Source organism: Myiozetetes cayanensis, unplaced genomic scaffold (assembly GCF_022539395.1).
Source record: "Myiozetetes cayanensis isolate MyiCay16 unplaced genomic scaffold, myiCay2020 scf10, whole genome shotgun sequence".
NCBI classification, from domain to species: Eukaryota; Metazoa; Chordata; class Aves; order Passeriformes; family Tyrannidae; genus Myiozetetes; species Myiozetetes cayanensis.
The window spans coordinates 923,086-948,900 of record NW_026086605.1 but is presented as its reverse complement, the minus strand read 5'-3'; the positions used below and the strand labels follow the sequence as shown (position 1 = coordinate 948,900).

The following is a 25,815-nucleotide window of genomic DNA, read 5'->3' as shown; positions in this document are numbered from 1 at the left end:
GCTATTTGTACAGGGTAAGAGGCAAGACCATCTCCTACCCAGTGAAAATAATAGGAAAGTCAGGAAAGCCAGCTTTTCCTTGCTGTCCCTCCTTCCACATCCTCCCTTCTGCTCCCCTAAAGCTTTACATCCAGAACCAATGACACCGAGTCGTTAACCTGAGGTCAGCAGCACACTGGTTGTGCAATGCCCAGCAGCAAAAGCCTTTGGCTGCAGACAGAACGTGTTCTGTTGCATGCTGGGCACCTCATATGAACCACACTGCTGCTGCAGTTATGTGCAAGGCACTAGCAATGTTATTTATGCCTATTAACTGAGAGTCTTTCAGATAATGACCGACAAATGTGCTTTAGTTGGGACACAGAACAGAAAGATTACACACTAATGGCAACAGCCAGGAAAGAAACATGATAGGCAGGGACAAAGAAGAGTAAACAAGGGAGACAGAATTTGAAAATGGCAAAGATGCAAGCAAATATTTGTGCAGGCTAGCTAATGTCAACCTACCCTGCAGTGCCTGGGCCGTGTGGCCCTCAAGAAGGACCCTCAGCTCCATCCTGTCTGTCTCTCAAGGGGAACAGGCTTATCCAGCTCGAAAATGCCCCAGCGCTTTGGGGAAGAGGAGATATTTCTCATACATTGTTTAGAGTGGAGTTCTCAAAGAGATACTTGAGACACTTGAGATTGTTGAGCACAAAAACTTAAGAAAAGCCAATAGGATGCTGGGCCTGACAGAAACCTCTGTGGGGAATTTTTAGGGAGCAGCAATGTTGATACACAGTCTCTGAAGTGTTTGTATTTTGTTAGATGTAGAACTAAAGTCCAGAACTAAACAGAAATATTCCACCTGGAAAAATAAAGTTTAAGTAAGTTAAGACCTCAAAATGCCTGTGTTTAAAGCTCAGGTAAATGTGAAGGCAAAATAGAGCAAATGTTATTGGAAGACAAGATGCAAATTTGGGAGTCTAATCTCTCTGCAGTGATCAGCACACTCACTGGTTTATCTGGTTTCCATCTGTCATCTGAGCTGCAGGTTTACAGGCAATGTACTGTCTGTCCTAAAATCTACATCACTGATACAGCATTCAGTTTTCTGTAGTGGAGACTCTCCTCCATTGAGATAACCAGTCTTTTGATTTGGGGAAAAAGGTAAGGGAATTCACAAACACGCTGGAAAACTGAAAGCTTTTCTGTTTTCACTTTCAAAAAACCTACACATTTGCAAAGTTTTCTCCTGGAATGGGAATAAGACTTCCAAGTTCAGAAAATATGTTTAGACTAAAGAGAAAGTGATAGTGAAGGGTGCTATGAAAGAGCTAAATGGAACTAAAAAGACCATTGGATAGAGAGACTTTTCTAAACAGTTTTCCTCTAATTAATTTTCCTAATAGCTCACAAAACTCACTTTTAAGGAGTTGACTCTATTATTAAATTAAATAATTAAAAGCATAGATGAGGGTGCTGTGCTGGACAGAAGCCCCTGTGGTGAGTGTTGAGGAAGCAGAAATGTTGGCATTTCTGAGTACTGTTGTATAGCGAATTCCAAAGGCTTTCCCTCATTTTACATCAGATCTAATTTCAACACAAAAATTGTTCTATGCTTGCAAGAAAGCACCAGGAGCAGCAAATCTGGAACCAGTCTGTACATGACATGAGACACAAGGACATGAATTCCTGCTGCCTACACTGTGGATAACTCGCTTTTCACCCAACTGCTCCTACTGGGTCACCCCACAGGCTGGGAAAGGCAGATACAAAACTGTGTAACCCCTAAACTCTGCATGGAATCCATGTGGCTTTGTGACTGCCAGGTAAGACTGGCCATAGGCAACTTGGGTATTAGCTTATTCAAAAAGCTGAATTTATACATCTGTAAAATATATAAATATTTTTCTTTATGTCTATATAATTCTGTAAAAAGAAATAAACACTTCCGAAACACAGGCCCTTTGTGAGCAGGTCCCTGAAGACAAATTTGAACCACCTCTAAGTAAATCTGCTGCTGCTTTTTGTCCACTTATTAAACTGGTTTAAAACAAAACAAAACAAAACAAAAAAAAAACAAACAAAAAAAGTAGAAAACCAGAGTGCCAAAAACTTGCATAAAACTGATCAAAACTTGTAAGCCCTATGTGCACCAGGTGTTAAATCTAGCAGTAATGTGCCTTACGCTACCACCTGTGCTCATCTTATTCTGGCCAACAAAATATCCTCTGCAGGTGTGCAGGAGCAGGAGGAATGCAAAGGTGCTTTAGAGTGAGGGAGAAAGTGGCAGCTTTGGCTGAGGCTTTCACAGCAAGTCTGCAGTCAAAGAGCATTTGGCTGCCTAGCAGAGGGTGACCAGTCTGTATGCACAAATCTCTGGAGCCACGTGCAGATGTGGACACCAAGGAAATACTTTTTGGCAGCTCAGTTTCTCTGTGTCCTGCTGCTGATCCATCTGCAAATGGTGGCACATGCCAGTTGCAGTGTTTCCTGTGATTAATAAAAGGGTTGTTCAACAGAATATTTCATATTTATCATAATCACTACATTTATGAGCTGATCCTGACATTTCTTTTTCATTCCACTATTCTCCTTTCTGCTGCAGAAGTAGCTGAAGAATTCTGATGAGCTAGGGATGACAGTAATTCAACCCTTACCTGCCCCCAGTGGGTAAAGTTCAAACCCAAATGAGAGGGGTTTGGAGGGAGAAGGAATTCATTTCATTGGTGACCCTGGATTCTGGGTTTCTATGGAGCACCAGATCCACCAGGGATGTGCTTTTTGCTCCATGAATACGTGATGTATCTTCTGCATCAGCCCAAAATTCATTAAAACCATGGATGAGACCCTGGAAGACTTTTCTTAGACCTACTACATTATTTCTTGTACAGGAAACGTGCCATTTACATCCCTCTCATTCAGCTGAGAGAGGTTTTCAGCAACACTTCCCCACAGTGACCTGCACCACTCCTCTACTGCTATTTTGAAGGTAGGGCATCCAAGTCAGGGGGGGAGATACACTTTGAGCATTTGCAAGACTTTGTTATTCAAAACACAGTTTGAAAATGGCTGTAGGAATTTAATTAGAAACTTCCATTAGGAGATTAGATGACTAGAACAAAGAAAACCAGTGAAAGGGCTTCTTATTAAAACCAGTAGCACTGCAGAATATTGATAATATAACAAAGGAATGAGTGGATATGCATAGCAAATTATTAAAGGTTACAGATAAATGTCCAAAAGTTGCTTAGTTTCTGGTTATCCCAGTATATACAGAAGCCACTGAGACAAGATGACACATGGTCCCTGCCCCTGCAGAACTCAGGGGCTGAGGAAAGCCAGAGGTATTTGAGCACAAAGCTCAGCAGTGCTGTGTGTTACTTGTTTGCACCTTTTCAGCTCTAGTGCATAAATGAAGCATTAACAAACACACACAAGTCCACAGGTTGCAGCATGGATTTTAGCCCCAGACATCAGTAAATGTAAACTCCTCTGATAAATAGTCATGCCTGGAAAAAGGTGAGTTTATGCCTGGAAAAAGACTGGAGCAAGAAGAGAGTGCTGTGACCCTACTGAATCCCTAAATAGCATTATTGGGCAATGTCAGATTAGATGAGCCTCAGTCCTAGAAATTTCAGCCAAGAAAACTACCTGGGAAGAATCCTTGGGTTGGGAATTATAAAACAAAAAAATCAATAAAATACTTAAGGTCAAACTTGGACATAGTTTGAACAAGTTCACCTTCCTAGGACTCAGAGGAGCTGCTGCCATTTGTGGTAAGTCCTTATAATCTACTTACAACAGTTCTACTGTTTCCATCCGAGACAGGTTCCTATTCACAGTAACCATTCAACCACAAGTTCTGGTGGTTCTGCCCTCTACCACCATCTGATCTGTGCCTAGTTTTATAGTTTATGCAACTCAGAGCCCAGTCTTAATTAAATCATTCTTTATGATACAGTCTGGCGCACTTTTGCATCCACACTTGAGATTTTCAAGACTCAGCCAAGAGCAGTCAATGGGTTTGTATGGAACAAATGTCTGGGGCACAAAGCATCCTCCTTTTCCAATCCTGAGTGCTACATTTTGCCAGCCATGCAGTGTGAGACTGTTGGTTGTGTGTGCACAGCGATGCCATAGCTTGCCCAGGGCCACTCACGGTGCTGATGGAGGGATGTTGCTATCAGAGTCCCAGTTAGGTCATGCAGAGTTTGATCAGATATCCTCAGAAAATACAGAGTGATGAACTGTAATTTTCAAAAACGCCTTGCCTACCAACCATATCCAGAGTCCATTTCTATGAACACTGATCAATATGCACTCTGTTACTCCTTGAGAAAAAAACTCTTTAAGCAATCAAGACAAAACCAGAACATGATTAGCCACACACTGCCTACCTCAGCATTCCCAGAACCGAAGATCCCACCATCTTTTCCACATTCCAGGAGACTCCAGCAATCCAGCACCAACTGCCTGGTGCCCCATTGTACTGCTGTGAGAGACCTTTAAGGAGACTAATGTGCCTTCAGACAAAGAACCAGCTGTGCTGCAAACAGGGAACACCTGCCAGCCTGCCCAGGGGGGTCAGATCAGCACAGGAACTGCCAATGGCAGCAAGTGGCCAACTTTTGTCTGCAGAAAAGGGAGTAAACTGATAAATCAGCACACAAAGGTTTACAGAGACAAGTTGTCCTCTTTGTTAATACAAGACAGAATTTTAATGGTTAGCAGTTACTAAAAGGTTAATAAATTTGAATATTTCCAAGAAAAAGTAAGGGTATTACAAGATGAACAGATAGCTAGATGGATGACTGTAAAATACTAGAAAATTGCTGATTGCTTTGCTAAAGGGCAGAGGCAAATTACAATCATTGTCTTTTGTTCTTGTGAACCCAAGGCTTTTTTTTTTTTTTTGTAGTCAAGTTATTTTAAAATGAACCATACAAGAAACTGTGGTGTCCTAGGAAAAAGTGACTATTACCCAGGACATTGAAATGGGTCACGAAGCCAACCTGAAGCAATCCTGAAACACCCCAATATGTTGGTGCATTTCAGAGGCTTCACAGAGTTTGGAAAAAGCTAGAAGGCATGTCTTTTTAGCAGCATTACAGTATCTTAAGGTCAATGATATGGTGAACACAAGCTTCCTCCCTTCGAACACAGAAAGGAAATTGTACAGCTACTGCAAGACAAAGCCTCGTCTAGGTCAGCAGTGCAAAGATTAAAAAATCAACTCTTGTACAGTACTTGCTGGTAAAACCTGAAGGGGTTACCTGCTTAGAAAAGCAAGGAATGAGGAGGAGAAGCGTGTAATGGTGGCACAACAGCTCCAAAACAGATCTGGTTTGGTACCTGTAATGTTTCCATAATAATTATTACAATCCTGCTGAAGCAAACCAACCCCTCTAATCCGAACATCACAAGTCCTTCACCTTTTCAAAAGCCTGTGATGGTTCCCAAAAACAAATCTTTTGGTTATACTGTGACTACTCCTTTCAGAAGCTTGGACAGAGAAACAAACTTTATGTCTGAAGAAAAAATGAAGCCACCCCCAGACTACAAGGCTGTCACACAGGAAGAGGACAGATGGCTTAGCAGCAACCTGGCAGCAGCAGTGGGGACAGCCAGGGCAGCAGCCCAGGAAGGCTCTCCAGGCACACTGCCAGTGATGACAGCCAAGTTGAGGAGCCCAGCAGCCTGCTCCAGAATCAAGGGCTCACCCTGGACACAACTGGAAGTCAGCAGCTTTGGGGATCTCTTGGGCCCCTTTCTCCCTTAGGCAAGAGTTCCCTGAAATTTCACTCAAAATAACTCCAGTATTCCCCCAACCACACAATATCTGCTTTAAACTTATGTTTATATGGTAATATTTAAATTATGAAGCTCTAGCCTTTCACCCTTAGGTTCCTGACTGGATTCAAACCCTTCTCCTATGGGAAATGAGTTTGGTGGTCTAAGCTGAGTCTCAAGTAGACAAAAGTCCTTATCTCTAAACTCCAAACATAATTCAGCACAACATGGCATGATTGGAAGTCCCTGCTCAGGAAAAGACAAGGAATGAGCTTGTGTCAAAAGTAAATTACCTACGTAATCAAATCAATACTGAATTCAAAGTGAAAATATCAAAATTATCAGGTGGTGCTGCAGAGGCTACAAAATTGCTGTTTAGCACAATGTTTTCCAGCTATATTCGAAATGAGAAATGTCATTTAGAGCAGATAAACTACAAAAAATGAGGTCAAAGCTGCAAAGAAGCATAAGCTGAGAACCTTAATAAATTAAAAAATTTCCTTGAATAGCACCTTATCTCCCTAGGAAGAACACATACAGTCTGGAACTGGTATCTTCCCTACTCCCAACTATGACAACCATGATCCTCATCTCAGATACTTTCGAAGATGGCTGAGCATGGGGGATAAATATCATCTAGAGTTGAGTCCTTAGCAAATTTGATGAGTTTAAAATTGAACATGGCACATCCAAAATACCTACAGATGAACTACTGTATCTTTATGTTAAAAGAAATTCAAGAAAATACAGAAAAGTACAGTTCTGCTCTCGGGTTGGAGGGGATGAAAAGATGTAACAGGCTATGAACCTCCTCACCTGCTGATGAAAAAAGCAAACCAAAGTAGATCTTAGCCATGCTGCGATACTCAAACCACCTCCTGGTCAAGCTAACACGGCATTAGGTATTCACTCCATCCCTGGGTGCTTGCTTTCCAGTCTCTACCCTTTCCTCACCACAAAATGGATGACACTTTCGTCACAGAATGGCATCACTTGTCAAACTTTGAATTATCCATCATAAAAATATCAGTTATTCTTTGAAGGATTGTTTGAGGACTCTTTTTTTTTTTCATTTTTTTTTTTTTTATCTGCATTACTGTGTAGTGCAACGTACACAAGGGGTTGAGTGGGGGAGTGCTGGTGGAAAGAAATCAAACCTGGCTGAAGAGCTCAGAGTTTGCAATACCCTACCCATACAAACAAGCTTCTATCGCAGTTATAGACAGCAGAAATAAAAGGGAGCTTTTTGGCTCACAGCTATAAAAAAAAAATTATCATAGTGATGAAGTTCCTCAGCCATCAACAGAGCTGTGATAACGCTGTTTGATGATGATTTTCCCATGAATGTTAAACAGCCGCCACTGCGGAGGAAAAGGAGCTTATCTGCACCTAATACTGATCTCTAATTCCTGCCCTTCTTGAACCATCCATTTTCTAACAGCATTAACTGGCAAATTTACATCCCATCTTAATGCTGCTAAAGAGGACAGGAGATGAAGAGTAAATGACAGCAGTGTAATGAGGATGGCTTTTTTCTCCTTTCTCTTTAATGGCTGAAGATTTACACAATTGTCTGTAAGCTTATATAGAGAGCTTACCTGAACCTTTTGCCAGCATGGATTCAACTTACAGGAGCTTTTGTTAACTAAATACACATAAATATTTTTAAGGAGGTTTAATATTGTGACTTCAAAGAAAGCTAAAAGACAGGATGAGAAAAAATATTTTTTAGCATTTTGATTATGGGTAAAAATTGCTCATATTTCTTTCTTAAGCAGATGCAGTTGTATTTCCAAAATACAAAAATCAGATTTTAATGAAAATTCTTTTTCCACTAAAAAACCCTCGTCTTTTTTCTATTATGTGGAAAAAAAGAATTTTTTTTCCAGTTACAGAATTTTAGTGAAGAATTATCTCCTAAAGTCAGAAATCAATGGTTATCCACATACATTATGTAGAGCTGTGTTTCATATGTCACCCACAATATGGATTGCTTTCTGATCATGTTGCCTCCATCGGAATAGAAGGCACTCCACTGCATGGCAGAGAGAGAGTGAGAATGGAATGTTCTAATGTAGGGAACCCAGCAACAGTGCTGGGCCACATTCAGTCAAAGGATTTTTATAGATCCAGATGATAATTTCAGTGGAAATTAGAACCAGTTCAAGATGTGTTGTTGATATTCAAAAGGCTCTTGGTCTGACTCAGGCTTTTGCTCAGATACAAAAGACTAAATTTAATTAGCAAGAAATTGTTTTAAGATAGCCTCTTTTTTTTTCCTATTCTTAATTTACTCCATATATATTATTTCTCCAGGGTGTGTAAGAAAGACTAAAGTTAAAAGGGAAAACACAAAATATTGTTTAGAAATGCAAGGATGGAGGCTTCAAATCCCATTCCATGAGTGTAACGCAGGGCAGCAAAGGTGTCCGAAAGAAATGCAAGACAGGGGCACTGCTGTTTTCCAAAGGCTTTTGTTATAATCTGTTAATTCTAATCTTCAGAATTCTCAGTGTTTATTTAATACACATTGTCACTGTTTCCATGACAGGCACGCCTCAAGTACTTAATACACACAAGATAAATAAACATCTATGCATGCATGCATATCTACACACACATACACATATGGAAGTTTAACATTGCATCAAAGGTCTGGGACAAACATGTACATCTGGCAAAATAACACAGAAAAAATTAATTTTTATTCTTTCAGAACCGTTGGTATACACCTCCTCTCCCTTTCTCAGTAGCCATAACTGAAAATTTGGGTATCTCTTCTGTTCCTCTACATTAATGTCTTGGTCCTAAGAGGGTGACAAAGTACATTCACTTCTGATCTGTCACTGCTGTCCAAAAAATGTAAACAATCTGAGCTCTAAGTTAATCTAATCAGCTCTCAACTCCAGCCAATTGACCATAACTTTCTTCTAACCCTTTAAAGACACTTTAATTACCTGCTATAAGTAGATCTCAGTGAGTGAAATAACAGCAATACATACACAAAGTAAGTAAGAGGTTCATCTGAGTGCTTCTGTTTATTGATCAATTCTGATTACAAACCAGATTTGTTTTCAAATAATTAATAGTTTGCTATGGCCCAACACTACTTAAATTCCAGAGTCACTAAGGAAGTTGTCACATGGAATTCTCCACAGAAGAAGCAGAGATGCCTGCATTTTGTGATGTATAGATCAAACCAATTTCAGGGGCTGGGAAGGTCTGTATAATCCTGTTTGGGTTTTGGTATTCCTTTGAGCATCATCCAAGCCTTCACTACAGTTGGCTTTTTGACAGATAGAAGTGTCCTGTCCCAGACTTGTTTGCCTCTTCCAAATGGGTCCCAAACTGAACCATTTTTCCCACCTTTCAAATATGAAATAACCCCATGCCTATTAATCCAGCTGTCTGCATGACATATTAGTACTCTCCAATCTAACCTTCCTGGCAGTCCATCCTTCCACATTGCATAAAACTTCCTGAAATAACAAGGGCACAAAGGAAGAGGCCTAAGTTCAGCAGAAAATGAGAATCTTAATAGATGGTAGGATATAAATGTAGAGGGCACTGCAAAAGAGTCCAGGAAAACCAACTGCCATTCATGTCTCACTATCTCTTCAAGGCTGGAATCACAAAAGTATCTCACTACAGCTAGGTGAGAATTTATTACAAAATGCTATTTCCAGGAAAATTAGCTTGTTTCATAAGAATGAAAACATTATGATTTTCCTATAAAAACAGGCAGAAACTCCCTTTGAATCATTGGAGGAGGTTTTGAGTTTTTGTTTGTTTGTTTTTTTTTAAATAAACAGATTCATTTAAAACATCTGAATTACACTTCCCACAAATCACTGCAGCATATTATGCAAAAAAACTCAGTTCAGTGCTAAACTGCACCATGGAAAACATTTGTTTGGTCTACTAAACTAAAATGGAACATTTTAACATTTTTAAATTGTTTATATTATTTCTGTCACACTGAAATATCAGTGTGACATATCTGCATAGTAGATATTTGAGCCACTTCCTCTGCCCACACACATAAACTTAGATCCAATATAAAATTGGTTTAAAGTTGGCTGAATGGCAAGAAGGCCAAAACTGAGGTCAACATGGCAGTGTTACCAATGACCAATTCTCAGTTTGCTTCCCACCATAAATAAATTGAGTGAAAGAAAGAAAACTCGTGAAGCAGCTGTACGTGTCCACCTACACTGCACATTTGAAATGAGATTAAAAGATGAAATTCAATCAAAATGTCACAAAATTTCACTGTCTCCTCATGTTGCAGCATGTACCATCAGAATGGAATGCTGGAAATGCAGAATGCCAAGTGTAGCAAAACTCTACCTTGCTATAAACTGCAGATGTTTTTGTGTGCATATAACAAACATTTTACCATAACAGGATATGGTACAGATGGACCTTCAACTGTACTTCACAAAATATTCGCTCCCAGGCTGCATATTTGAGAAGAGAGGGGACAAGTTAAAAATGGAGAAAAAAAAACCAATCAGAAATTAGGGGCTTACAGAGATAAAGTAGACACGCCCTTACAACAACTAAAACCCCAAAAAAAGCCTTAAATGCCATTCAAATTGCTTGAATACATCCTGAAGCTCCATATTCTGTTAACACTAAGCCTTACAAAGAGATATGGGAAATATGATGTAGCATAACTCTGCACTTAATCAAGGTGAATCCCTCTCTGATGATTATCAAGTGAGGATGGATTTCTTGCTCCACTCCCTATCCTCATAGGTGGAGAAAGATACTGTGACTGATAACATCTAAAACCACAATAAGAGAAAGAGATTATGTAAACTCTTGCTTAAGAAGTTTCTTTGTACTAGAGAAACAAACAAATTGAAGGCTTTAAAAATCAAAGGGCAATTTAATGTTGCAGTTCTACACAAAAAAAAAAAAAAAAGACTAATAAAGAACTGCCTCCCCTTGTTGCAGGTGGATCACAGAACTTTCACTGTTTCCAACAGTGACTTCCTACTACTACCACCTTATTCCAGCCCTGGGAATATATGACTGACCAGCCTTATCTTCAGAACTGGATTATAGACTGTGTTAGCTTTATTATAGCACCTGATGGAAGAAAAATGCAATGTGGCTATTATTCTGGGAAGAATTTATTTGTGATGTTTGTGCCCTACCACCTATCTGGATCAGCAAGCCAGAGATCCCTCCCAGACTGCAGTGGTACCAGATTGTATAACAGAAATGGATTTTATTTGGCAGAAAAAAAAAAAAAAAGTTAAATATAGAATGAACAGTCTGCATCAAAGAGCCCTAAATCAGGAACCAGAACCATAAAAATGCCAATATGCTTGACTGAACTGAAAATTACTTCTCACATAAAGGCTGTTCTGGGGAATGTCTGAAGCTGTAATATTGAGAAAGCCATGAACAACTGGATCCTGCTGTAGTAAGAAATGTTTCTGACTACAATGCAGCCAGGAAGGGATTTGCAGGTGAGAGATAACAGTGACTGTCCTGCAGTCCCCAACACTGCATGGACATTGCAAGATCACCCTGCACAAAGCGTGCAGTTCATCCCAGGGATCACCCTGATCTCTGTCTCTCTTTCCTTCCCACTCCCTGGCTCACAGATGAGGATGTGGATCTCCAGAAAGTTCAGTACCATCAGCTTTACTGTTTGTCATTTGATACAGCCCTAGAAATCTTCATGATCCTCGTGTGGCCACCCTCACTTGTACAGTGTGTTAAGATATATGCTCAGCCTTATCTTGCAAACTGATGTATTCATTTCAGTCAATGTGACTGGGAAATAGAAAACAAAGAAGAAAGAGGGAGTCATGCTAAAGAGTGACTTCATATCTAACCACTCAATCCTGGGCATCCAGGCATGGTCAAACAGATGGAAGCTGCAAGCAGGAAGCACAGCAAAAGACTGGAGCAAATATTAACCAGTCTCAATAATTTTTTACACACAAAACCCACGGTGTTTTGCTTGTAGCTGCAAACCTACATTCATTTTTGTGAATCTGTCAAATTATGATGCTTATAATGAAGTATTGTGAATTTAGCTTCTCCAAAATATCACCAATGGCGTTTTTAGTGGTCCAGTTTGAAAATGTGACCCTTAGAGACTTGATGAATAAAATTAGTCAACTCTGTAACTTTAAAATAGCTCTTTTCTAATTAAAGTGTGATGAAGCTTTCAGCCTATCTAGCTAGGGATGCAGAGTGCACGAGCAAACCAATTAGAGATAGTGGCAAAAACAAAATGGTGTCACAAAAAGATTTACCACATCAGTCCCTCCAGTAGCTGTACCATTTCTGCTGATAAAGGTGAAACAACAGCTACTGCTGCAGCTAAGGCTGAAGCTAATGTTAAGCTGACAAATCAACTTTTAGAGTCTTGGGAGATTCAGCAGAGCTATCAAGAGGCACAAAGGCTACTAATGCTTATGTCATACTTCTCAACTCTCACATTTTACCCAGGAGACGCCAGATTTTTTTGGCTTAAAAATTTTTTGATTTTTGTATTCTCTTGGGCAAAAAATCAAAGAGGCCCATTAATTCAATGAGAATTTCACATATCTCAGTGTTTGATTTTTTTTTCCACAAGACTCACACTGTTTGAGGTTGAGAAGTATGCTCTGCTCTGATAATGACACCCTGAAGGACAGCACTGGGAGAAGGATGAGCACACAACAAAATCCCAGCTGGTGCCATTCAGTGCAAACATTCAGGACATGTCAGTGCTTGAATTCAGGTGGTGAGACTACCACGTGTCATTGTCCTGCCCTTCTGGGAAGTGTGCACAGCTCAGCTGGTATTTGAACCCACGCAGCCCAGGGAAGAGAACAGATTGGTGTGACTCCTGCGAGCCAGGACGCAGCAAGTACTAATCTGTCAAACATTTGCACGCCTCGTGGTAATCTGGTTCACCACTTCTTAGAGGACGTGATTACATGCTTACTTGAACAAATCTCCCTGGCTGTCTAGTGGTGAGCATTAGTAGCAATGGGAAGAAACAAACAGATATGATGCCACAAAAAGAAAAAGCAGTGATTTTTATGTGCTTCCAATATCTCATATCTCAAAATACTGGGGGGTGAAAATAACTTCTTGGAAAAATTGAAGTTCTAGACAAAAGCCAAAAGCAAAGAAAGTGTTAGGAGATGGAACAAGGTCTTGTGAGTAAAGTAATTCTCATGCCAGGTTCAAATTATGTTCCAAACCCCCCAAGAATACAGCTCTGTTGTGGCCCAAAGTACATGTGTTTGGGCAACTGAGGGCAGAACTACTAGATGTTCTGCAAACTGTGTGTTACCAAAACAACCCAGTGTACTCTGTATTTACTATCAGTGATATTCCACGTGGCAGAATCTCAGTAGTGTAAGATGAGTGGTAAACATCTAGGAAAAGTACATGGCTCACACTGTAAAGGTCTATATCCACCTTCAAACAAATCCCTTCTCCTTTGCTTCACTTACAGATAATTTGTAAAGAAACAGTAAGTGCCTAAAAATATATATGTTATTCAGAATTTAAGGTGAACTATCAATGGAAATGCAGATGCTAATTTTCAGGACTCAGTATGCCAGTGTAGTTCTGGGATGATTCTGCAAAGTTCAGATTTGAAATCTAATTCAAATCGTACGTGTGTGGCTCTTCAAAGCCATAGATTTATTTCAAGCTTAAGTGAAACATTATTATTATGAAGCAATAGTAATTAAAAGACTAAGTGAGCCAGAGGAATAGGGACAAAATGTAAGACAAAGCCTAATTTTAAGATGTAGGTAAATATGGTAGAATGATGTCTAGTTAATTACATGCAGGAGAACAGAAATAATATGAGTTAGGTGCATGACATTATTGAAGGTAATAACATCCAGTAATACATCATAGATTATGTGAGATAAGTCAAAGAAGAGTAGACTCTTTTCAGGCACAATCAGAAAAGGCTACAAATGAGTAACCACCGTATGTTTTACCATCTATGGATGTGACATGAAAACTGGCCTTGCTTTAGAGAATAATACAGGGGTGGTGGTTGAAATCATGTATAATTGCCACCTGCATTTGACTCAAGATGATGTAATCAAAGTGGGAGAGACCTTTGGAAACAGGGAACTGTATTATGGACCTGGTGTTGGAAACAGAAACTAGAGGGGGAGAGTTCCTAAACTCTCACAGACTCAGAAAAAATTGAAACATTCTCCACACTAATATTTGATGTCTGCAAAAAACAGAGGAAAGATGTCAGAAAAAAATACTACTAAATGTCCACCAGAAATGTATTTCTAATTGACTGAGACCATTCTACCTTTATAATGCTGATCTCTGTGTTTCTGATTTTGTCTTACCTAAAACGTCTTCTAAAACTGTCATTTCAAGCAGCACGTGCAAAACACAATCTGTTTTTTCCTGGGGCCAGCGTTTTTTTCTGGGCTCTGAAAGCACAGCTCTGATACCAATCTACATCTCTGTGTGCCTGCTGCATTAGTGATCATAGGCAATGGCCTGTCTGCTGGGCGAGATTATGGGGATACTGCAGGCAGGGGGCAAGGGATCAGCCAGGATGTGTACAAACTTCAAATTGCTGCCCACACCCCTGACTGAAGTCTACATAAATTATGTCCACCACGTTCCCATCATTTATCTCTTTTGTCATTCCTTCAAAGAACTCGGTCATATTCTGTCTGACAGGATTTATTCTTGGTAAAACCATTGCTGATCTTCTCTTAATAACCCTTTCTCCGATAAATACCCTGTGCTTTCATCCCTAATGATTGATTCTCGTATCTTAACTTTCAGCAATATATCTGAGCATAGCTATTGAAAAGCAAGTTTCATCTGCCAAGGCAAGTATAAAGATGAACTCAGGTGGCTCTATGCTTAAATGTCTGTGTATCTATTTATCATCTGTTAAGGTACAAACAGCTCATCATTACAACAACAACCACTGAAGATGAAAACGGGATCCTTCACTCAGTCAGCTCTAAAGCAGGAGTCAAGTGTCTGGAAATAACAGTTTAACTTTTTTTGAACATGAAAAGGAAAAAGCAACCCTTTTTCACAGACATTTTTTCTGTCAGAAAACCATTTCCCACCCTGTCCCTCAAGACATCTCTACTGCAGCTAACACACACATACTGAAAAAAGGGACTGGTTTGTTCTTATACAGAATCCCAACTTTTATAGGTTGAAGGTCCAGAAGACACTGGTTTAACTTATTTGACTGGTGAGATTTTATGATAAAACAGCAGGCAATAATTGAGGGTGCCTTATATTCTAGTATTCATATGCCGTTAGTTACTGACAGGTTTATCTCCTCCTGTTTTAAAACACAGAGAGACAATCCCTGGTGAGTGCCCTTGCTTGTGCCACTGTGCATGCCGTGCCCGCTCTAGAACTGGCTGATGCAGTTCTGTGCCGGCGTTTTGTGGCTCTCTCTATTGCTCTGATGAGGAAACTTCAGTTACTCTGGAACTCGGCTGCTGAAATTTTGACTGACACCATGCATGAAAATCACATTACCCTGGTTGTGAAAAACCTTCTCTGGCTACCTGTAAAGTACAGGATTATGTGTAAAGTCCTAGTTATTAACTTACAAGTCCTTAAATTGACTTGGGTTTGAATACCTCAGAGACATTCTGGAACCATACATCCCCAGTCGTTTTCTTTGGTCTCAGTCAATTGGATTAGTTCTTTTTGGCTGAAGACATTGAGCTACAGGGCATTTTTAGTGTTTGCTCGCTCCTCATGGAATTCATTAACCATGGAGGTCAGACTGGCTGACTCTTTAACATGCTCTAAATCTGAACTTAAGGTACACATTTTCAGATTGCTTATTAGGATGTGTAAAAGTTATATGATTCTCTCTATTAGGTTGCTGTAGTCTTTTCATGTATGAACACAAGCTTGCATGTCAGTATTTCAGAGCCAGAATTAGTCTTGTCTCAGGGTTATTTTTGCTCTAAGCACTGCAAGAAAAAATCAATTTGTAGTATTGCAACTCTTCCCAATAGCTTTGTAAGGATCTGCAGAAAAGAGACTTGGCAGATGGAAATCCAATGCTTAGACATTCCTACTGTTACAGCACAGCTGACAATATGATCTAGATCAATATTTCCAGGAAGCACAGCAGACAAAATAGAGAGCAACTGTCTTTTTAAGTTTTGGTTGGTTTTTTTTTTTTTTCAAAGTATCTCGTTCAAATATTATGAGCATTTGCTTTTAAGATATTTATAACTTTTCCTTGTTCTTTTTCTCATCAGCACACACCCAGAGAAGCTTCCTTGGTTTTAGCTGGTCTGCACCACAGTAAATGAGCACTGAACTCAGCCTTTAGATCAAATTAAGCTCTGATCTAAATAATTAATAAGACCAGATCAGATAATATTTTTACTGTAATAACAGGCATTGTTATGAATGCCTGTGTGGTGTGATGATACTTTCATTCCACAGTGGTACTACACGTGGACACATTCTGAATTATAAAAGCATAACAAACTTAAAAGGTTGACTAACAAGAGTCTAACGGGATTTGGTTTGACCCTTCCCCTGTGTCCTAGGGATAAGTCAGCTACTATAGAGAGGATGATGCAATCAAAAGAGGGAGGCATGGCTGCAGTTAATCCATGAACGTGCTCCCTATGTTGGTATAGCACATATAAAGAACAATTCCCTATCAGCAGTGTATGAATAACTGTGTCTTGAGCTTGCATGCCAACAGTTACGGGGAGATGTCATCACTTTAAAAAATTAAAAGCTGTTTCTATGGACATGCAAGACAGATCGGTGAATTTGCCTGGTTTAAATTAGGCTGAGTGGTTCATGATGGTGTAAGGAGAGGAAAGATATTTTAATAAAACCAGCTGAATCAAACCTTCCCTGCCCAATCGACTTTTCACAGAACAGGTTGACAGGGTATTAAAAGCTGTTCCATTGCATTCTGCATGTGAAAAGGGTGCCTAGCATCTAGATTTAATAGAGCCCTAAATAGCTGTAGATAATTTATTCTAGTTATAGCTCTAAGTTCTGTTTTCCAGAGAATATGAGTCTTACAAAAATGGTTTCCATGCAAATCAAAACCAGCTGAAAGCTTGCCAAGGCCAAGATGTAATTTAAGATGGCATTTAAGCTGCTCTGTCTTTTCTGTCTCTAGAGATATCATCATAAAATAAAAGAATTCATCAGGTAATGTTTTCTTCATTATTCAACCGCACAATTCTGAAGTGAAAAAGATAATTAGACATACAGTGCTGTCGACACATAGTTTATTAGGAGATTCTGATTAATTAGCTATGGTAAAAGGTTTTTATATAGTCATAATTAATTTATATTTCAAGAAAAAAGGCAAACAGACAGTACACAGATTTTAATATTTCTTTCCTCTGACAAATTTATCAAAGTAATTCTGAAGTTCTGTTGAACCTACTGCACTTCATTGTTGCTTTATAAAGTGGGAAACAGACATCCAACAGCACAACTAATGCTGACTTCCCTGGGAGTCATCTTAACACCCTCACACCAGTTTGGAAAATTCATTTTTTCTCTGCTGAACCAGCAAGTGAAACAACTGTGAACTGCTCACCAAGACACATCCTGGTCTGAAACACATTGAATAAGCAATGCCAAATTTGGAAGTAACACACAAGTTGCCTTCTAAATTCTTGTATTTTCTTCTACCCAACTGAGCTGATCTCCAGCAGGACTGAGGTCAAAAGCTGGTTATTCTGTGCTTCCTTTACTTTTGCATATTGTGTATTGTCTAAAAGAGCTGGACATTTTCTCTCCATGCATTGCCATGTCAGCTCCAGGTTTGTGCTCACACTCAAAGCCACTCTCCCCTCACAGGACACACATGGATTTGTGTTTGGCCAGCACAGGAATGAGCCAACTGATGCAGCAGGCACAGAGGAGGGAGAGACAAACTCCAGCAAATTCAAGTGCATAGAAGAAATGCAACTTGTTCAAACCCTTTGGTACAGAAAAAACCCTCACTGATCTTTGAGATGATTTTTAAACTGCATCATTGTGTATCCAGGTTTATTAGCCACAGCACCTGTGTTTTAGGATATAAATTTTCATTTTTTGTGAAACAATCACATCATGAATTCCTGTTTGGATATGAGGGTGGATGTAAAGGCACACATTCAACCACCAGGTACTGATCAGGGTTTGCAGGTCACTTATTCTGGGAGAGACTTAGAGGCAAAGTCTTCTCTTGGGGCCTTCATCAACAACCACTGGAGACAGCAGGAGTCTCTCCAGTATAATTTGGCTCAATCTTTTGAAAATGCTCAGATGGCACTTCAGCTATGGGCAGAAATGGAAAGGCTGACAAAAATCTTTTTCTTCTCTTGTTTCAGTAAAAACCTTAGTGATAAAAAGTAGTTGAAAACTAAACTGCAAGATTCCAAGTAATGTCCATTTAATTTCTGGTTAAGCTTATTTAATGCACTACATTACTCAGAATGATTTGGAGCTATAAAAAATGTTACAATAGTGAAGATTCCTGAATAAATAATTCTCAATTAAGTGTTAGCACCTAATTATATTAACTTATAGTAATTACTGATTCAATTATGAAATTGAAGATTAACCTGAAAATGCAGACTGGCTAATTTATTTTTATGATAGCTATACACCAATAGCACATGTAGTGGGGCTTCTCTAGGCACAAGCAGGCTAAGGGTTATTTTAACACTCTGTTAGATTGTCCTGCCACACCTGAAGAACATCTGACTGGAATACATATTGAATTGTGTCTGACACAATGTTCTATTTATTATTCTATAGTCTTATGTATCTTGCACAGAAATAAGGGAAGAAATAGGCCTTGCTGTTTATCATCTCTGTTTATGGTTGGGTTTTTTTCAGTCAGAATTTGCATGGGACATTTCATGTCAGAAAGGTACTTACTTTTATAGTATGTGTAAGCAGCAAACATATTTCCTAACACACTTGTGTTTGAGTTTTGTCTTGGGAATGGGAAAGTTTGAGAATGCTTTATGGCTCAAATTTGGATAGAGGGGACAATGGGGTCAATTGTCAGTCTAAATGACATCAGTTAAGTATTTAAGGAAAGCTTTTGATATTCAGAACAGTGAGGTAGAGTAAGATGAAGATGACAGAGTAAAGCTTCATTTGGGTTGGAGAAGATGGACAAGATGAACTCCTTAAGCTCCTTCCAGATCGTAGATTTTATGGAAGTGTGTAAAATAAGACTTTTGCTGTTTTGACCGCTCATGTAATCTCATTATTACATTTTTTCTTTCCATATTGTGTGTGACTAAGCAAAGAGTTTTGCCACGTATTTGTACTTTAAAATCACATGACTAGAAAAAAATAGCAGCATGTCTTGGAATCTTACACAGGTGATTTCTCCCAGTCCCAATTTTCAGTGATGATTTACTTATTGTGCTACTTACAACAAACATCACGATTCTCAACCACATAGATCACAAGCTGTATTTGTGAGTGGTGCATGTTGGATGTCTAAGAGGCAACAAAGCAGTAAAGATTACTTCACGTGCACAGATTATGTATTATTTGTTAGTGTGTCACTTCCAGTACTCTTTCTTTTCCAAGTGGAAGTATAAAAAACATGTGATTAGCTGTGACGCTTTATGTGTTAGCTTTTACCCAGATAAATGTCAGATTTAGATAATCCTATAGGATCTCTGCCTCAAACGCTTAGAAACATGACTCTGGAAGTTTAAGAAAATACATACATACATATTATTGAGATTAGTACACCAAGCAGCACAGTCCTGCAATAATAATGTGTGGGGCAGATTGAGTTTATCAACCATCTCCAAACATTTCCTATGTGAATTAGTGGAAACCAAGCATATGGGAAAGGGGAGTGGATTATTCAGTAAAGATGACTAATAAATGTATCATTTCTCCCTAATCCATCTCTGTCCTGGCATGTTTTTTAAAATTTCAATCTCAAGTACATTTGTAACTTTCAGAAGATAAAATACAGTATATGTGGCTTCCAAAAGTGGCTGCTGTGGATAATTCTTCTTATACCAATTCTTGGGCTTTTGCACAGGTAATTGTTTTTTCCTCTACCGTTCCTTTGTGTTTATATTTTTTCCATTTGAAATACCAAATATCTATAGAGTGCTCAAACAAATAAACATCATTACAAACACCAAAGCTGTAAAGTCAAAACATTTGTCTACTGCAAGAGGAGTTTCTACAACTGATCAAGTTTTTGGTCAGTCACAGGCTAAGTATCTGTTAATTGTCTGCCAGTCCTACCAAGTATGATATTTATTAGGAATGCCATTCTTGGGAACTGAACACTGTAGGAAAATGTTGTAATTAATCCTCAGGCACTCAAATCCTTTTCCAAAATTAATTTTGCTTTTGAATTTTGTCTTTTAAAACACAAAGTCAAGTGCACTATGACACTACCTCAAAGAAAGAATTTCTGTCTCGCAGAGCAAGCAGAGACACAAATAGTTTTAAGTGCATATACTGAGAGGACTGTTGTATAACTAGATCTTACTTTGTCACTCACCATGTTGCTGTACAGGAAAGTGGAAAGTTTCAGACCCCAGAAATTGGTGCTTTCAATTTGTTTTCCTCATCACGTTGTCAAACTGCAAAAACATAAAGAATGTAAAGTCAGTTTTAAAAAAGTAAGTAAAATTGTTTGTAAAAGGCCATTTGTGTTTTGAAGAAAGTCCAATTGTTTCACCTTTATACATAAACCTGTCACTACCCAACACAATGTAGGTAAGGGATACAGGAGCTCACTGTCTCTTTTCACTTCATGACTCAGGTACTGCATGTTTCAATTATTTCCAGTACATACTATATTGTCTACATTCTCATAAACACTAATATTTTAAGAGTCCTTTACTGTTATGAAGTAGGCAAATTGAAGGCGTGAAAGGATCAAAGGAGAGGCAATCAAGATTTCCAGTACAGAACAGAATTTGTCACTGGATGTGTAGAAGTGTGAATAGCAATGTTAACCCTGTACTCAAGTCCTCCCTTTCCCATCAGTGTTAAAATCTATTTCTTGCTGATGGTGAACTCACAAATGCAAAATTTACACATCTGTCTGCCCACTACACACAGCTGAGATCTTGCTGCTGATCCAGCCATCTGCAAAATGCAGCAGCCAGTTAATGAAGAAATTCAAATCACTCTTAGAAAACGATGTTTAATTTGCCAAGTGTTGCCTCCAACTCAAAAGAGGCATCCATTCTTTGGGATTCTGGATTAACAGCATTGGATTCAATTTGGGAACCTAAATGGGCAGGCTGGTCAGCTCTAGTGTTTCTGAGTTCCATCAAGGGTCTGATACAAACCAGCCTGGGTTTGATTCCTACACCAAAACAGACAGACTAGAAAAATCTACCTCACTGGTATCTACACAGCTGGCAAACATAGCTACAGAAGATGTGCTAAATTATGATGATCTGCGTGACACTCTCATGTAGAAGAAGAGATATTTTCCAAAATGAGTGTTGATTTACCCTCATTAATTCCTTTTTTTAAGACAAATAATTCATCCTGAAGTGTTTGTTTCTAATCTAAAGGCCATTTAAGATATCAAAAGATTGCAGTCACGTAACAATGTGTGTTCAGTAGACTCTTTCATTCCCCAAACATACACACACCAATTACCTTACCTTTTGCACTGACTCTGCTATTCCAAAGCATCCCAATGTACTTTACAAATATAATTAACAATATGGCATGGCAGTGTCCACTGTTGATATGCAACTGCTGTGCCTGAAACCATCAGCACTTGGCAATACTGTGTAAATGTTTAAACCAAAAGTGAAGAATTGCTTATCAGTCTAGGGGGCAAATATAACCACTGAACTTGGAATTTGACTGGGATTCAGCCCTGGGGTTTACAACCCTGCTCTTGTTGTTGCACTCCCATGGAACCTTGATGGTTAGCATCCTTTAGTTGCCTAATGGATAATAATCAGAAGGAAGGGTGCTAAACAAGCAATAAGCCTGGTTTTGGTTTGGTTTTGTTGGGCTTTTTTTAATGAGAGAGTTCAAACATATTTTTCCGAAGTACCTATTTGGTATAGCTGGAGGGAAAGCAGTTTTGGGGTAGAGGTAGGTAGGTAGGTTGGTTGCAGCAACTGCAGCATCTGGAAGCTGCTCACACTCTGTCCTTTGTGGATGTCCCCCCTTTCAAGGGATTAGCAGGCAGCCAGCTCCAGGCACTCCTCTGGGTATCAGCTGGCATAGTCCTGACACCCTGCCTGCAGTCAGATGAGTTGGTTGTTGTAGCTGAGAGACCTGACACACTGGAAGAATGTCAAGCTGGTCACTCAGGCTGTCCATACGGCCTGATACCCTGGTAGCCCAAAAAGGGCTGTCCCAGGATAAATTCAAACCCAGCACAGGGCATTACAGCCAGAATACATAACGATTTCATGGTCCGGGAATTGTGCGTTATGAAACAATAAATTGTGTTTACTTCCCCCGCTTATAAAAGAGGATACGAGAATTCCTAGGTTGTTCCAAAAATGTAAAACAGGATCAGCAGTAAAAGATGTTGAAGCAGCAGCGTTTCTCTGAGAAGCAGCCAACTTAGAAGTGGAATATGGATTAGTGTCATCAGGAGCAGCAGCAAGAGCTGCACAGGCAGTCTGATGGGGCACTTTCTTTGCACATCATTCGGAGGCTCTACAGCTGAGCCACTCAGAAAATCACAGCTGAAAAATTTTGTCCAGAACTATCAAGCAGATTTTCACCTTCTCTACTCTCTGAATTTTACAGGTTACTGAATAAAGATGAACGAATATCTTATGTAGCAGGTGTAATTTCGATATTCAGAAGAGGAAAAATAGCTCCACTACCATAAACAGTAAAGGCATGAACTAGAGTTTGATGTACCATACAGGGTCTTTGCAGAAGTCTGTAATCTCTTGTCAGATGAGGAAAATAAAAGCTCTTTTTAAACAATTCAGTCAATCTCTTCTTCAATTTTTTTCTTTTTTATTTTTAAAAATGGCAGCTGGGAAGTCTCTAACATGCTCTGATATAACAAGGAAAAACTCAATGAATTTTCTTCTTTCACATGTCATTTTGAGATTATTTAAATACTCTCATTAATTATAAATTAACACAAAATATGCTAGAAGTCAGTCTTCCCCACTGATTCAGAGGTAGCATTCATTTCAGCCTCCATCTTTTCCTGCCTATAGTCAACAAACCTTCAGGGAGCTTGGGAATCTACTTGTCTTAGTTGAAACTGGCTGTCAGGTTCCAAAATTCTGAAGGCATAGACTGATAATCTGACTGCAAGCATCATTTTTCTTTGAAAATACAGAAGACCAACCAATATTTATACTCGGAGTTTTTCAAGCGGCAAAAATATTTACGCTCCAAAAGCTCAATAGTATATTTTGTCAATTTTAGAAAATTCTGAGTTACTGTAAGCCAAATTTAGACCACCTGACTGGGTTCATTTTTTTGAAAAAAATATTTTACAAGTCTGGGTTTACTTTCTTAGATGTCTCAAGGCAGACATCTGAAATTACAAGCACCAGAAGTGACAGCACACTTTTGAAAACATAAGCTTCTATTTCCAAAGCCCAAGTTATTTTTCTTGTTGACTTTTGGACACAAAAAGCCTTATTTATTCACCCCACATACTCAGAACCACGTGACCAATTTCTTTGCTCTTGTCTGGATTGAGCTGGGTTTTGACAGTGTCTTTATTTTGGTCACTTGAGTTTCCTCCTATGTATATTTCGTGTTCTTATTAACATTCTAAAGAAGCTGAGGAATTTAAAGTAATAAGTAACTTTTCCAATATAAATATCTATAGTATTTACCATTATAACATTAGCTTCAAAAGACCTCCATGCTACCTAAAGAACTGAGAATTCTTTGTTTTGCAAAGACTCCTTGTCCTGACATTGAAAACTTTCTTGCATTCTCCTGCTTAAGGTGAAACAGCTCTGAGCACAACGAACACAGCTCTGCAAGATCTGAGGTGATGATACAAACACCTCCCTGTTCATGGACTGTCCATTCCATGGCATAACATATCCCATGGCTTTTACTGCCTAGCACATCCCAGGAGCACGTGAAAAATAAGACAATGCCAGATTTTAATACTAAACTACTCTAACCAGATATTCTTTTACCCCAGTGGGTTATTCCTTTATGCCATCAGGAAACATCCCCATCCATTATCCCCATCCTACAGATGGGAACGAACACTGAGGGAGCAAGAGCTAGTGACCCATCAAATCTATGGGTGATGTCAACATCACAAGCAGGAGCTCGTAACTTCCAAATCAGTTCTTAGACTACTGGCCAGTGGCCCCAAATTGTGATCATGCAAACTAGCCAAATTGACCATACAGTCATAATAACTATGCATCTAAATTAGTCAATTTGTGATTACAATTACAGGTTTAATTTGTATTCTGTGTGCACAGTAAAATTTAGACCAACCCAAAATATGTGTCTCATGGTAGACTGCAATGTTTAGTTTCCTGATGCTCTGCAGATGTCAGGGAAGGGTTACTGTGATCCCTATGTCTTTTAATATGCCCTAAAGACAAGTGAACTGAGATGAAAACATCCAAGAACCATAGGCAACCTCATAATCCATACCCTTTGTGCTGTTCATTTCCTAAGGAGTATTCTATATGGGGGAAATTATCCCTGTTCTGTGTATACTATAGCAGGATACATCTATTTTCCAGCTGCTACATTTTCCCCTCTCCAAACTGTACTCCCTCTGTTGGCATAATCAAAAGATGGTCATTTGTCCTTAAAGAGAAGAGTATAGTAAACATTTAAATTCGTATATTTCATCCTGTATTTTTTAGCAAAATACACAAAAAATCAAAATAATTATTACAGACTCTTAAAAATGAATTAGGCCTTGACAGTTAGCTACCTCATTTTGTTCTAAAATTCAACAAACTCTGCGAAAATCTCTTTTTTTATACAATCTTTTGGATGTGTCATTTGCCATTTATATTTGATGGCCTTAAGGAAAAAAAAAGTTACAAAAAGGTATTAATGCAAGTAGATAATAAAGCTGCATTCTATAAATCTATAGCAGCTTACAGTAATCATTAAAGCATGCAAAACTCTTTCATCTATTCAAAAATATGCAGTGCACAGAATGCCTGCTAAGGTGCATGACAAGTCAGAGTTAAATATATATTAATAAATGAATTAGCTTCATAAATAATAGCCATAATGACATTTTAGGAGACAATAAGTCTGAGGATTGTCAGAAAATGGTTGATGTATGAGCTTCACGTCTCAGTGATTCTTCAAAATGAATAGGCTTTGCGAGATAGTTCAGACCCACGACCAGCCTATTTCCTTGAATAATTTACTTGTTGTCAATTTGTACAGCCACATTACACATGCAAATTGTGCTGCCTGTGCAAACACCACTTGGAGATGATAAAAACAAATTTACGAAGGCTATAGAGGAAGGATTTATTTCACTTTCTCGCCCAGGTCAAGCAATACATGTATCTGACGATTGTGTGTACCCAATTTTGTTGTAATTATATCAGCAAATTATTCTTTATAATCTTATTATTTTTAGCAGTCTCCTTGTGCTTGGGATAATTAGCTTTCTTCACTCAGTGTAAAAACAATTCAACTTGCCAGCTAGGCAGGGCACAGCTCCATTATCTGTTTTGGGTTTAAATTTATTCCCTATATTCTTGGACACTTTGTGTAAATTAAAAATTTCATAGTCCCTAATACTGTACACGCTGTTCATTCAGTGATGAATTAAGGTCCCTAAACCTCTACGTTTGCTATTAGATATCTCACCCACTTTATATGTTAATCTGTGCTAATGAATTCCACAACCCCTAGCCACAGCGAGATGACTAAAATTATTACCACTTACAGAGATATGCCTTTTTCATTTAAAGTTCAATTCAAATTGCTCCCATAAACAGTCTGCCACACAAAGATACCTCCTTTAAAGAAGAGTTACTTACCTGTAAGTAGAGTTCTCTGAAGGTAGCACTATCTTTGGATACACATTCCTCAGCCACGTGACCT

The 25,815-nt window shown here is 38.8% G+C and overlaps 1 long non-coding RNA gene across 1 annotated transcript in view; it reads right to left on the bottom strand.

The window, feature by feature from the left end:
* The window catches only part of LOC126634823 (uncharacterized), a 78,396-nt gene that overhangs the window by 48,300 nt on the left and 4,281 nt on the right, over window positions 1-25,815 (bottom strand). The window contains exon 2 of the long non-coding RNA XR_007627459.1: window positions 20,300-20,381. This is a non-coding gene — a long non-coding RNA (uncharacterized LOC126634823). The remainder of the gene's footprint in view (window positions 1-20,299; window positions 20,382-25,815) is intronic.